Source organism: Durio zibethinus, chromosome 16 (assembly GCF_047325235.1).
Source record: "Durio zibethinus cultivar Kanyao isolate XHJ-2024 chromosome 16, ASM4732523v1, whole genome shotgun sequence".
In the NCBI taxonomy this organism is placed as follows: domain Eukaryota; kingdom Viridiplantae; phylum Streptophyta; class Magnoliopsida; order Malvales; family Malvaceae; genus Durio; species Durio zibethinus.
Window position 1 is genome coordinate 17,496,845 of NC_143177.1, and position 12,466 is coordinate 17,509,310.

Genomic DNA, 12,466 nt, shown 5'->3' on the forward strand with positions numbered 1-12,466 from the left:
GCCATTGTTGCCTATTGAATGGTAGAGGTAGTTTCATGGCCCTTATTTATGTTTTTCTTGTTCCATGTGGTTATGGCATGTCCTCATACCTCATTTCCTCTGCTCACTCATCGAGTAACCAATTACATGGGTTATGGATCGATGTGCATGGATGCTACTAGTTGTGTGCAATAGGCATATGAGTGGTGCTATGATTATGCATGTTGGCAGGCTCTATGCTTGATGCATCGAACTATTGACTCATCATCCTCTTCAATCTCACCCTATGTGGTCATCATACCCTAAGGGCATAATTAGGATCTTGTGATGCATACCTAAATTGATGAAAACTAGATGTCTTGCCATCATTCATTCACTTGTGTCCTTAAGGGCTATAGTTAGACTTTAATCATTCCCCATGTCCCAAGTGTGCCACCTAAACCTCTATGGCCACATCGGTGCACTGGTGCTTGATCGTGCTCTTGAAAGTGGAACATTTTGTAAGTGTGGGCTCTTGGCCCTTGTTTGTTCGATGCTATGCATTTTACATGATCGACATGCATGATGCTTGTGCTCCATGTTAACTCGCTCTATGACTCAATTGATGCATTGAAGCCCAAGCAGTGCCAACATCCTAAAGGAATACTACCTCATTGATCCTGTCAGTTGTCATATCCTTATCTTAAAGATTAAGCCATGCATGTGTAAGTATGAACCAATTTAGACTATGAAATTATGAATGGCTAATTAAATCAATTATAATTTGTTTGATGGCATATACTACTTTGATAACTGTAGTACTTCTAGAGCTAATACATGCAACAAGCCTCGACTTCTAGAAGAGATTCATTTATTAAATAAAAGGTTGACATGGGCTTTGCCCTTTGCTTTAATGATTCCTGATAACTCATTGAATTACATGGCCTTTGTGTCGGTGATGTATCATTCAAATTTCTACCTTATCAACTTTTAATGGTAGGATAGTGGCCTATTATAATGGTGGTAAGTGATGGACAATTAGGGTTTGATTTTAGAAAAATAGCTTAAGCAATGGCTACCATGTCCAAGGAAGGTAGCAGGCATGCAAATTACCCAATCTTAACATAGAGAGGTAGTGACAATAAATAACAATCTGGGCTTTATGAGTCTGGTAATTGGAATGAGTACAATCTAAATCCCTTAACAAGGATCCATTAAAGGGCAAGTCTAGTGCCAGCAACTACAGTAATTCTAGCTCCAATAGCATCTATTTAAGTTGTTGCAATTAAAAAGCTTATAGTTAGAACTAGGGCTAGGTCTTTCTCTCTGCATCACTATAACCATAGGTCTACTCATCCTTACTATCGGTGATGCACTTTCAGCCCTAATTAGATGGGTCATTCTTTTGGCATTGTTACTTTAAAGAAATTAGAGTGCTCAAAGTAGGCCTACGCTTGTATACACTAGCATGGGATAACATCATAGAATTTTGGTCCTACTATGTTATCCTTTGGGATCAGAGTAATGATTAATAGGGATAGTGGAAGGCATTGATCTTTCATAGTCAAAGGTGAAATTTTTGGATTTATGAAATATGGACAACTATGAAAGCATTTGCCAAGGATATTTTCATTAATCAAGAATGAAAGTTTAAGGCTTGAAGACAATCAGATATCATCCTAGTCTCAACCATAAATGATGCCAACCAAGGATTGGCAGATGTTACTTTTAAGAATCCACCAGCTTCTTATGAGAAATTAAAGTCTTTGGGTTCCAAAGGGAGTATGGTCACAAGGCTGAAATTTAAAGGAATTGATGGAAGGGCACCACCAAGAATGGAGCTTAGAGCTTAATTTGACTCAATGTGGGGAAACTTACTAGGTTTAGACATAGTAAGGATTGATAAATTAAGAGCTCTTTCTTGATCCTATAGGTGGTGGTGCATGGCTGTTCTTAGTTGGTAGAGCAATTTGTCTAGTTAATTCCATTAACGAACTAGACCTTAGCTTGCTAACTAGCTACACGGAGGTCATCCTTCATGGCTAGCATCTTGAAAGGACTATGGCTACTTAGGCCAAGGAAGTTTGAGGCAATAACAGGTTTGTTATGCCTTTAGATGTTTTGGGCTGCATACATGCTACATTGATGTCTTCAATGAGTCTATAGCCTTGGTCAATAGGCTTAAGTAATCTTTGAAATTTCATCATGATAAAGATAGATCATTGCAAGTTGGTCTTTAATGAGAAATTCCTAGTAAGCATGAGTCATTAGCTCGTATTGACAAAGTCCCCACCTTTTGTACACGTCGCCCATTAGTCCTACCAATTGAATGGTCTAATAAAATGTTCAAATCATGGTGATGTGGATAGTTTACTGCCCATGATGTCGTGAGAAATCCATTACAGCTTATCATTTAGAGGAAGGAAAAGTCATAAAAAGGTTTCCATAGGTGAAGTTGTGGAAGGATCATTATCAAAACCCACTCAACAAATGACCCATGAATGCATTAACAAAACATTGAAGGTTGCCCAGTAGATGACGTTGTGCATGATGCCCACTCAATGAAAGAATCATGTGCAATGATCAATTTTTTCCACCTCTCAAGTGGGTAAAACATTTGGTATCATCACCTATGACTGAATAATGAACCCCTAACATGAATCAAACCAAGGAACTAGAATGAAAAAGATTGCATGTACCATAACCATCCTATTTGCAGTGCATTCACAGATGACACTGTGACTCCTTTTGTTGTGAAAAATCAAATGAGTTTTAGCAATGGATATCTTATCTTTCATATTGATGAAGAACTTAGTAAAATGTGATACTTAGTGTGAATTGTAGAATCCTATGAACCATCGAGTCTTTGAGTGCAAGTTGGGCCCTAAGCTATTAGGCCAAGGGCACGCCTACTAGGGTGTCATACATCATTGCCCCCTTCAACCACCCTATCAAGCTCTAGGTAAGAGGACAAAAAATGGCTTCCTAAGATCTTGTCAATCGAGGTTGGCCCAAAAATGAGTCCCAGGTAATGATAGCATTATGATCATCAATAAAAAAGATCATAGCATGGCTTGTCTCCGATGATGCATGCTTATTGTCCATTTGGACCCCGTTATTGATGCTTGCATCAAGACCCAATGTGAGGTGGGATTACCTACTGAGTTTATGCATATCAATAAGTGGAGGAACAAAACTTACCTAGATTCTCCTAGTAATAGCGAGTGAATTCAGAAAAGCCCAGCTTGAGAATTTGGTGCCTATGACATTCGAATTGTAGTATAGAAAAGTGTCCTTAGTGGCAAACTAGGCCCAAGTCCCCTAGAAAAGGGCATTGAAGAAGGTGGGAGCCCCATTGTGCTTGGACCTCATCATAATAATGACGCTATCTATGAGTCAGGTTGTTTGGGAATGCAGCCCCAACTGGGTGATAAATTTTATCCAAGGCTGAATATGGTGAAAACTAATAGCAAACAAGTACCATAAGGGAAAGATGAAAATGACTTTGAAAAAAAAGTTAAAAAATACTTAAAATTGTTAGAAGGGAAGCAGATAAGGGCTAATGATACACCTCAATCAAATATAGAACAACGAGAACTAATCCATTGACCAAAAAGGGCATGGATGAATGCAAATTATAATGGTAGCCCAAGCCTGAGCTTTTAATATGCCTACAGAGATGTCATCACTACAATCATGGAATGCAACATGCATCTTTTCGGCATGCCTCAACCCTTGCATGCTCTCGGCATTAGCCTACGGGCTCCTACCTTAAAACATAGACCAAGGAGTCTTTCATGTGTACAAGTGAATGAGAAAACCTATAAGGTGCAAGGAAGCTGATTGGTGGGAACCCCTGTGGGTGCACCGTCAACTGACATTGAGCTTCTAAGAAGGGTTCGAGTGTGTGCATATGCTTATTAAGACCCAAAATATGGTAAACTATGCTTAAGCAAGGTGAAGCCAGAGGAAACTCTGGTGAAGGTTCATAGCAATATTGATGTGTAAATCATATGTCTTAGGTATAAGGGTGAAGGACTAATCAAACTGTCTAGTGGCTAGTTCCTTTTAAAGTATCCTTCAGGATAGTTGGAGCCTTTAGTGAGTTCTATCAGGTAAAGCTAGTGATTGGAGGCATTGAGGCCATAATGACCTCGACCTATTCTTAAACTTAAAATAGGTAGGATAGTGCGACTACTTTGTTAAGCCAAACCATGGAATTGAGAGCTTTAAGTTGGCCATTTTTGATAACTAAAACTAGCAATGCATGATGAACTAGAAGCCATGTTATAGTGCCTAATGGTACACTAACCTTGAACCCACAAAGGGTGTTGGTCAATTAAGACAACAAGATGGTGGTCATGGAAATCAAAATCAACTAATGGGTGTGTAACAACTCAATTGTCAAATCAACTAGCCCCAAAAAATGGATGGTGCTTAAGTGTGTAACCTATACCCAACCGTTGGGGTAAGGACTAGGCCCTAATGAGTAAAAGGGAGTGATGGTAATCACAAAACTCAAAGCACAAGCCTGGGCAGAGTAGCCGTTGGTGTAGATCTTGATGGTAGTAGCAAATATTCAAATGAAAACTTTGAAGGCCAAAGAGGGAAAAGGTTCCACATGAAAGGCATTTGCACATGGGTTAGTCAATCATAAAAGTTCGATAGCATGTCCAGCATGAGTTTCAAAAGAAAATCGAGTTAAAAGTCTTAAATCAAGATGTGACAACTAACAGCAACAATAAGGAGTCTGAAGACGTTAAGACGAGCCATGCAGAGAGTTATCTTTTCTATTTAATGGCCTATCCATCCTAGAAATAGCTTAGCTAAAGGCAGGGTCCAATAGCAGAAAGAGCACCACATGTCTCATGATGTCTAGTGTAGCCTTGACAGCCTATGAAAATCTAGAGGATCGAGTGTTGTCTACCCTGGGTTGTACTCATAACTACATCAAGTCTCCAAGGTGAATAGCCTCTAGTCAATGGAACAATGTAGGCAAGGGAAGTTAACAAAATGGATCTGTAATCTTAGGAAAAAGATTGGCTTTGAACGCTAGGCATGAGGGTCCTAATCCCAAACTTGTCGATTGTTGGTGCACTACTCAAGCTATTCTCATGGCAAGAATGGGTTGTTGCATGCTAGATGGGGGATGGATTAAGAATGGCACCTTCGGGGGTCTTTTTCAAGTGATGAATAGTTAAGTTAGAACTACTATAGACAAGGGGAATCTGATTGTTTAAATTAAACAAAGCATTGTGATTGTCCTTGTGGATGCTCACACAATGTGATTTCTGCCTACTGCTTTGAATGTCAGTGAAGAAATTCAACCAAGTGGGGGTCAATGGTAGGAGTAACTATGACTCTCTTAAGGTAGCCAAATGCCTCATCATCTAATTAGTGATGTTCATGAATGGATTAACAAAATTCCCATTATCCCTATCAACTATAGCAAAACTATAACTAAAGGAATGGGCTCGGTAAAATCTATAGGAAAGACCCTATTAAGCTTGACTCTAGTTTTACTTTGTGAAATGACTTGAGAGGTGTAGGATAAGTGGAAGCATTCAAGAAAAATTGAAATCACACTACTTTTAACATTATTTTATTTATTCCATGAATTAGAGGTGGGGCATGACCCTTTTTTTTACACCCAAGGTTGGCTTTGGTTGATCAATCTGGGCAGATGACATTGCCATGTAGGGAGTTTGGCTAGGGAGCCACATCTATTAAAAGATAAGTAAGTATCCTAAGATGAGCTCAACGAGAAAAAAAATCTCTTTCAGAACAAAAGGGCAAAAGCTCATTTGATTCTAATTTCTTGTACAAATATAAACCGTGAAAATGTGGCCTATTGATCCTGTAGACCTTTGAAATTTGAAGCTAGAGGTGTCAAAAAAGTTACCACAAGGATAACTAGCTCATGGTAGCCAAGCGTTCATAGTGACAATGCTTTTTGATCCTTCAATGTTGGCTTTTCCTATTATTGTGAAGCAAAATTCACCAAGAGTTGGGTTGTCCTCCCACCAATAGGAAAGATGAGCTAGGTTTAGACCATCATGAGAAAAGTTACTTTTACCCTACTGATGGTAGTGTCGCAATAGTAATTTAGCCTAGTACGAGTGGAACAATTGATTCACCCAGTTGGTCATCATGCTTGGATGAAAAGCCAGTGGCACGAAGCTATTATGCACTAAATTATGACTAAACACCTCCAAGTCAAAATTTGGGCTAGAAGTGATGCACATGCCTGTTGCCTGATTGCTGACCTATAGTAGGGCCCCATGGCCCCCAAGGGCATGTGTCATAGGTGTAGCCCTCACAGTGGACAAGCCTTGCTAGCCTCCTTAGAACCGAATGATGGGTAGAATCCTTTACAAATGACTTAAATGCTTGATAGGTTATTGTAAGTGCCAGAGAGCCTTACTGCCATGATCCACTGAGATTTAGCCCTTTGTTGCTTCGATTCATCCATCCCCCCCACACACCCACTAAAGTCCACTTACTTTATTTTTTTACACTACATGCCTCTAAGGTTAGGGATGAATGGTCTTCTCCATTGCAACCTATTTGGCTAGGTGATGACAATTGAATGCCCCTGGTATTTGTTACAGGGGTAGGCTCACCTTTGGTGCAAACACTTGCCTTGAACTCTATTGGCACACATTGGCCCTTGGTGTCGATTGTTGCCTCAAACACCACTGATAGCATCTGGCGGTTGGTTGGTGCGAGCAATCACATCCAACACCATTGGTGGATGCTGCTTATTGTTATCTCAGACACCATCCGTAGATGCTTGCCCTTTCATGTGGGATGTTGCCTCAGAGACCATCATCAGATGCTGGCACTTAGAACAAGAACTTACATCAACCAGCATTGATGCAAGTGGGCTTTTAGTGTGGGTTGTTAGCTCAAACACCTCTTTGGTAGATGCTGGCACTTGGTGCAACATGTGTAGCATGACTTGCCCTCCCGAGGCACTTGTCTACCCGTCAATCACCATCGACACCAAATGATACTTTATGCATCTGTCATAAGTGCAAGGTCTTAAGCCAAACTCCATATGGCCTTGGAAAAGGAATTGACTTTGTCTAGCTAAGTCAACCTATAAAACACAAATGCTCAGCATTATTCCAGCTTGTCAAAATTTGTGCTATAGTACTAGGCCTTCTAAAAGCATATAAATACTAATCCTCTTGGAATCTGACCATGCTCCCACACCTCAATCATCAGTGCTCGCACCTAGGTTTAACTGTATGCTTGCATATCGCTCACTACCACCCGCACCTAGGCCTGGCTTAATTCTTCCAAACCTGAACGCTATGCCTGAGCCTTTAGAGTCTTGATCATTGCCCATGCCACTATTTTAGGCTAGTTCCCCATGACCTGGGCCTTCAATAGGCATAAAGGCCTAGTCCCCATGGCTTTCAGACCCTATCCCACTAGAACTAGAACTGCTCGTCGACTCAAAGAGAATTTTTGGGCTAGAACTAGTGTCATGGTTAGCCCTTTGTATACCTCAGTCTTGCCATGACTAACCTTAAGCTAAGCAGTAGTTGAGGCCTTGTGGTTAGGATAATGGTCTTGAAGCTTTGCATGAGCAGTATAAGGTAAAAAACATGATGCTAATAGATTGTGCGAGTAGTGTATGCCCTATTCCCAAGATGGGTAGACAAGTGCAAACCAGTGTGTGGGTGCCCTAGAGCCTGGTAGCCAGTTGGGTTCTATCAATCAAAGACATGTGCAAGCACCCTTAAGTGGGTTGGTGGAGTAATGAGTAGGGATGGGTGAAGAAAGGACTAACCCCTTACATGACTCAATTAATGCTTGCATCATAACCCCAGGTCAGGTGGGATTACCCACTGAGTTTAAGCATATCAAGAGGCAGAGGAAAATAAACTTACCAAGATCCTCTAGTAATTATGAGCAAACCAAAAATACCTAGCTTGAGAATTGGTGCCCCCAGTATCTGAATTACATTCTAAAGAAGTGTCCTTAGTGGTGGACTAGGCCCAACTCCCTTAGAAAGAGGCATTGGAGAGGGTGTGAGTCGCGTTATGCCTGGACCTTGTCACACAACAAGTCACTATCTATGGGTCGAGTTGTTTGGGAATGCAACCCCAATCGGGTAAGAAATTTCATCAAAAGCTAAAAATGGGCAAGAGACTAATAGCAAATAAGTACCACAAGGGAAAGATGAAAAGGACTTTAAAAAAAGAGTCAAAGAGTGCTTGAAATTGTTAGAAAGGAAATGGATAGGGGTCGATGATGAGCCCTGGTCAGATGTGGAATAATGAAAGCCAATCTGCTGATTAGCATAAGGTGTCGATCGATGTGGGTTGCAATAGAGACCCAATCACAGGCTTTCAGTATACTCATGGAGATGTCATTACTGTGATCATGGAATGTAGCGTGTCCTGTTTAAACCTATCTTGGCATCGACATGCTTTCAACATCAACCTGTAGGCTTCTCATCTAACTCATCTTGAGACACAACCTATAAGCTCCCCATCTAACTCATCTTAAAGCACGTGCAAGTCAACAAGCTAGAAAACCTGTAAGGCATAAGGAAGCTGATTGGTAAGACCCCTTATGGGTGCACCATTGATCGACCTTGATCTTTTGAGAAGGGTTTGAGTGTGAGCATGCCTATTGGGACCCAAAAGATGGTGAACTATGCTTGAGTGAGGCAAAGCTAAAGGAAACTTTGGTGAAGGCCTACAGTGATATTGACATACAAATTGTTCATCTAACTGGGTATAAGGGTGAAAGACCAATTGGACCATCTAGTACCTAGTTCCATCTAAAGTTTCCTTTAGGATAGCAAGAGTCCTTAGCAAGTTCTATCAAGTAAAGCCAATGATTAGAAGCACCAAGGGCATAATGCCTTTAACCTATTCTCAAGCTTTAAATAGGTAAGATGGCATGGCTACTTCGTTAAGCTATGCCATGGAATTGAAAGCTCCAAGTGGGCCATTTTTGGTAAATAGAACTGGCATTGTGAGATGAACTAAAAGCCAAGTTATGGTGCCTAACTACATGCTAACCTAGAACCCTCAAAGGGTGTTTGTCAATTAAGTCAATAGGATGATGGTCACAGAAGTTGAAATCCACTAAAGAGTGTGTAATAACTCACTTGCCACATCAACTTGCCCCAAAAATTGATGGCACTTAAGCATGTAACCTATACTCGACCATCAAAGCAAGGCCAAGCCCTGATCAGTAAGAGGGTGTGACAGTCATCATAAAACTAGGGGCATGAGCATAGGCAAAATGACCATCAGTATAGATATTGGTGGTAGTAACAAATATTCAAATGAGAACTTTAAAGGCCAAATATGGGAAATGTTTCATTTGAATGACACTTACACATGGGTTAGTCGATCTTATGAGACGAAAGAAGCCCGTTTAATAACATGTCCAGAGCGAGCTTTAAAAGGGAATTCGATTAAAATTTTTAAACCAGGATGTGATGGTTGATGGCAACATTAAGGAGTTTAGAGACATCAAGGGTGCTTCGAGAAGAGTTATCTTTTCTATTTAATGGCCTATCAACCATAAAAATGACTTACTCGGAGGTGGGGTCTAGTTGCTAGAATAGCACCACACATCACATAGTGTCCAGTGCACCCCCAACGACCCTTGAAAATCTAGAGGACTAAGTGCCATCCATGCCTAATAGTACTCATAACCACATCAGGTCTCCAAGGTGAATAGCCTCGGTTGATGGAACAATGTAGGCAAGGGAACTCTACAAAATGGAACCATAACCTTGGGAAAAAGATTGGCTTTAAGGGTTAGGCATGGGGTTCTACATCTTGAGCCTATCAGCTACTGGTGCATTGCTTAAGCTACTCTTATAGCAAGAATGGGTCACTACGTGCTTGCTGGGGGATGGACTAAGAACAACTCCCTCAAGGGCTTTTCTTGAATGATGAACAGTTGATTAAAAATTGGTACAAACAAGGGGAATCTAATTGTTTAATTAAAACAAAGTATTGTGATAGTTCCTATGGATGCTCACACAATGTGATTTTTGCCTAGTTCTTTAAATGTCAAAGTGAAGAAATTCAACCAAGCATAGGTAAATGGTAGAAATAACTATGACTCTTAAAAGAGCCAAATACCTTATCATTTTATTAGTGATGTGATGAGATTCCCATTATCCCTATCTACTATCTAGCAAAACCACAACCAAGGGAATAGGCTTGGCAAAATCAGCAAGAAAAGAAAACCTTGTTTAACTAAACTCTAGTCCAACTTTGTTAAATGACTTGAGTGGGGTAGGATAAGTGCAAGCTATCGAATGAAACTGAAATATCACTACTTTTAATGTTATTTTACTTATTTCATGAATCAAAGGTGGGCACGACCCTTTTTTTTAGACCCAAGGCTAGCCTCGATTAGTCAATCTAGGTGTTTGGTTGGGGTGGTACATATGTTAAAGATAACGTCAACGTCTTAAGATGAGCTCAACAAGAACAAAAATCTCGTATGGAAAGAAAGGGTAAAATCTCATTTGATTCTAATTTCTAGTACAAATATGAACTATGAAAGCATGGTCTATCAATCATTTAGACCTTCAAAATTTGAAAATGGAGGTATTAGAAAAGTTACTACAGAGATAACTAGCTTGTGGCAGCGAAGCATTCATAGCGACATTGCTTTTTGATCCTTTGATGTCACTCTTCCTATCATTGGGAAGTAGAATTCACCAAATGTTGGATTGTTCATCCACCAATAGGGAATATAAGCTGGGTTAAGACTGCAGTGAGACAAGTTAGTGTTACCCTATTGATGGTAGCATTGCAATAGTAATTCAACCTAGTGTTAGAGAAGCCATTGATTCATGCAATTAGTCATTGCGCTGGGTTGAAAATCCAGTGGCATGAAGCTACTATGCATTGGATTATGACTAAATGCCTCTAAGATAGAATCTAGGTTAGAAGTGATGCATGTGCCATAGGTGCAACCCTCGAGGTGGACAAGCCACATGGGCCTACTTTGAGCTCAATTCCCACCAACCGATGGGTAGAATCCTTTGTAGATGACTTAAATACATGATAGGGAATTGTAAGTGGTAGAGTGGCTTGCTGACATGATCCACTGAGATTTAGCCTATTGCCACTTTTATTCATCCTTCCCTCCCCACACTCATTGAATTCCTCTCACTTTATTTTTTTACATTGCATCCCTTAGGGGTTGGGGATAAATGGTGTTTTCCATTGCAATCGATTTAGCTAGGGGATGACATCGCACCTTTAAGCATCCAAGTAAATGATAACCCAATGCCTTTGGAATTTGTTACAGGGATGGGCTTGCCTTTGGTATGAGCACTTGCCTCAAACTACATTGGCACATGTTGGCCCCTGGATTAGTTCTACCCATACACCATGGATAGCATCTGGCCTTTTGTTTGTGTGGGCAGTCACATCCAACACTATCAGTAGATGCTAGCTTATTGTTGCCTTGAACATTGTCAATAAAGGCTAGCCCCTTAGTTTGAGATGTTACCTCAGACACCATCTCTAGATGCTGGCACTTGGTATGGGCACTTGTCTTAACCACCATTAACATAAGTGGGCCCTTGTTCAAGTTGTTTCCTCAAACACTTTTTTAGCAGATGTTGGCACTTGGGGTAAGTTGTTGGCTTGTACACCTCTTTGGTAGATGCTGGCACTTGGTGTAGCATGTGTACCATGACCTTCTTACCCAAGGCACTTGTCCTCCTCTCAATCACCATCAGGACCAAATGGCGCTCGGTGTATGTGTTATGGGCTTTGGTCTTAAGCCAAACTCTGTGCAGCCTGGGATAGGGAATTGACTTCGTTTGCCTATGTTAGCCTATGAAACTCAAATGCTCAATATAATTCCAACTTGTCAAAGATTATGCTATAGTATTACGCCTTATTAAAACCTATAAATCCGATCCTCCTAGGACTGTGTTTAAGCATGTCTACACCTAGGTTAGATCATGCACCTGCACCTTGATCATCTGTGCCCACACCTAGGTCTAACCATGTGCTTATGCATCACACACTAATGCCTGTACCTAGGCCTAGCTCAAATTTGCCAAACTTGAACACCTTGTGTAAGTCTTTGGAGTCTTGATCATTGCCTATACCATTATTTTGGGCTAGTTCCCCATGACTTAGGCCTATAGTACGCCTCAAAGCCTAGTCCCTCTAGCTGTCAAACCTTGCTTAGCTAAAATAGAATTGCTCTTCGACTCAAGGAGAACCTTTAAGCCTAGACTAACTTATAGACCATGACACATGAACATACCTTGACCACCATTGAGACATGTTGGCTTTTGGCCTCGACACATGCTTCAACTACCATTAGCACATGTTGGCCCTTTGTATAGGAAGCTCCTTTAAACACATTGACACATGCTAGCCTACATACCACGCATAGGTATCCTAGGCTTGGGCCATGAATCATGCGCACCATGACCAAGCAGTAGGTGGGTTGAGGCACATCTTTATATTTCTACCATGCCAATTCCATT

At 40.7% G+C, this 12,466-nt stretch overlaps 1 non-coding gene and 3 pseudogenes across 1 annotated transcript; all 4 read left to right on the forward strand.

Moving 5' to 3' along the window:
* The first annotated feature begins 625 nt into the window (after positions 1 to 625).
* LOC149514368 (18S ribosomal RNA) lies at positions 626 to 2,430 on the forward strand (annotated as a pseudogene).
* Positions 2,431 to 2,725: 295 nt separating this feature from the next.
* On the forward strand, positions 2,726 to 2,881 carry LOC149514369 (5.8S ribosomal RNA). The gene has a single exon (XR_016328864.1). It is a non-coding gene; the product is annotated as a 5.8S ribosomal RNA (ribosomal RNA).
* A 210-nt stretch (positions 2,882 to 3,091) lies between these two features.
* LOC149514370 (25S ribosomal RNA) lies at positions 3,092 to 6,426 on the forward strand (annotated as a pseudogene).
* Positions 6,427 to 7,790: 1,364 nt separating this feature from the next.
* On the forward strand, positions 7,791 to 11,093 carry LOC149514371 (25S ribosomal RNA; annotated as a pseudogene).
* The last annotated feature ends 1,373 nt before the right edge of the window (positions 11,094 to 12,466 follow it).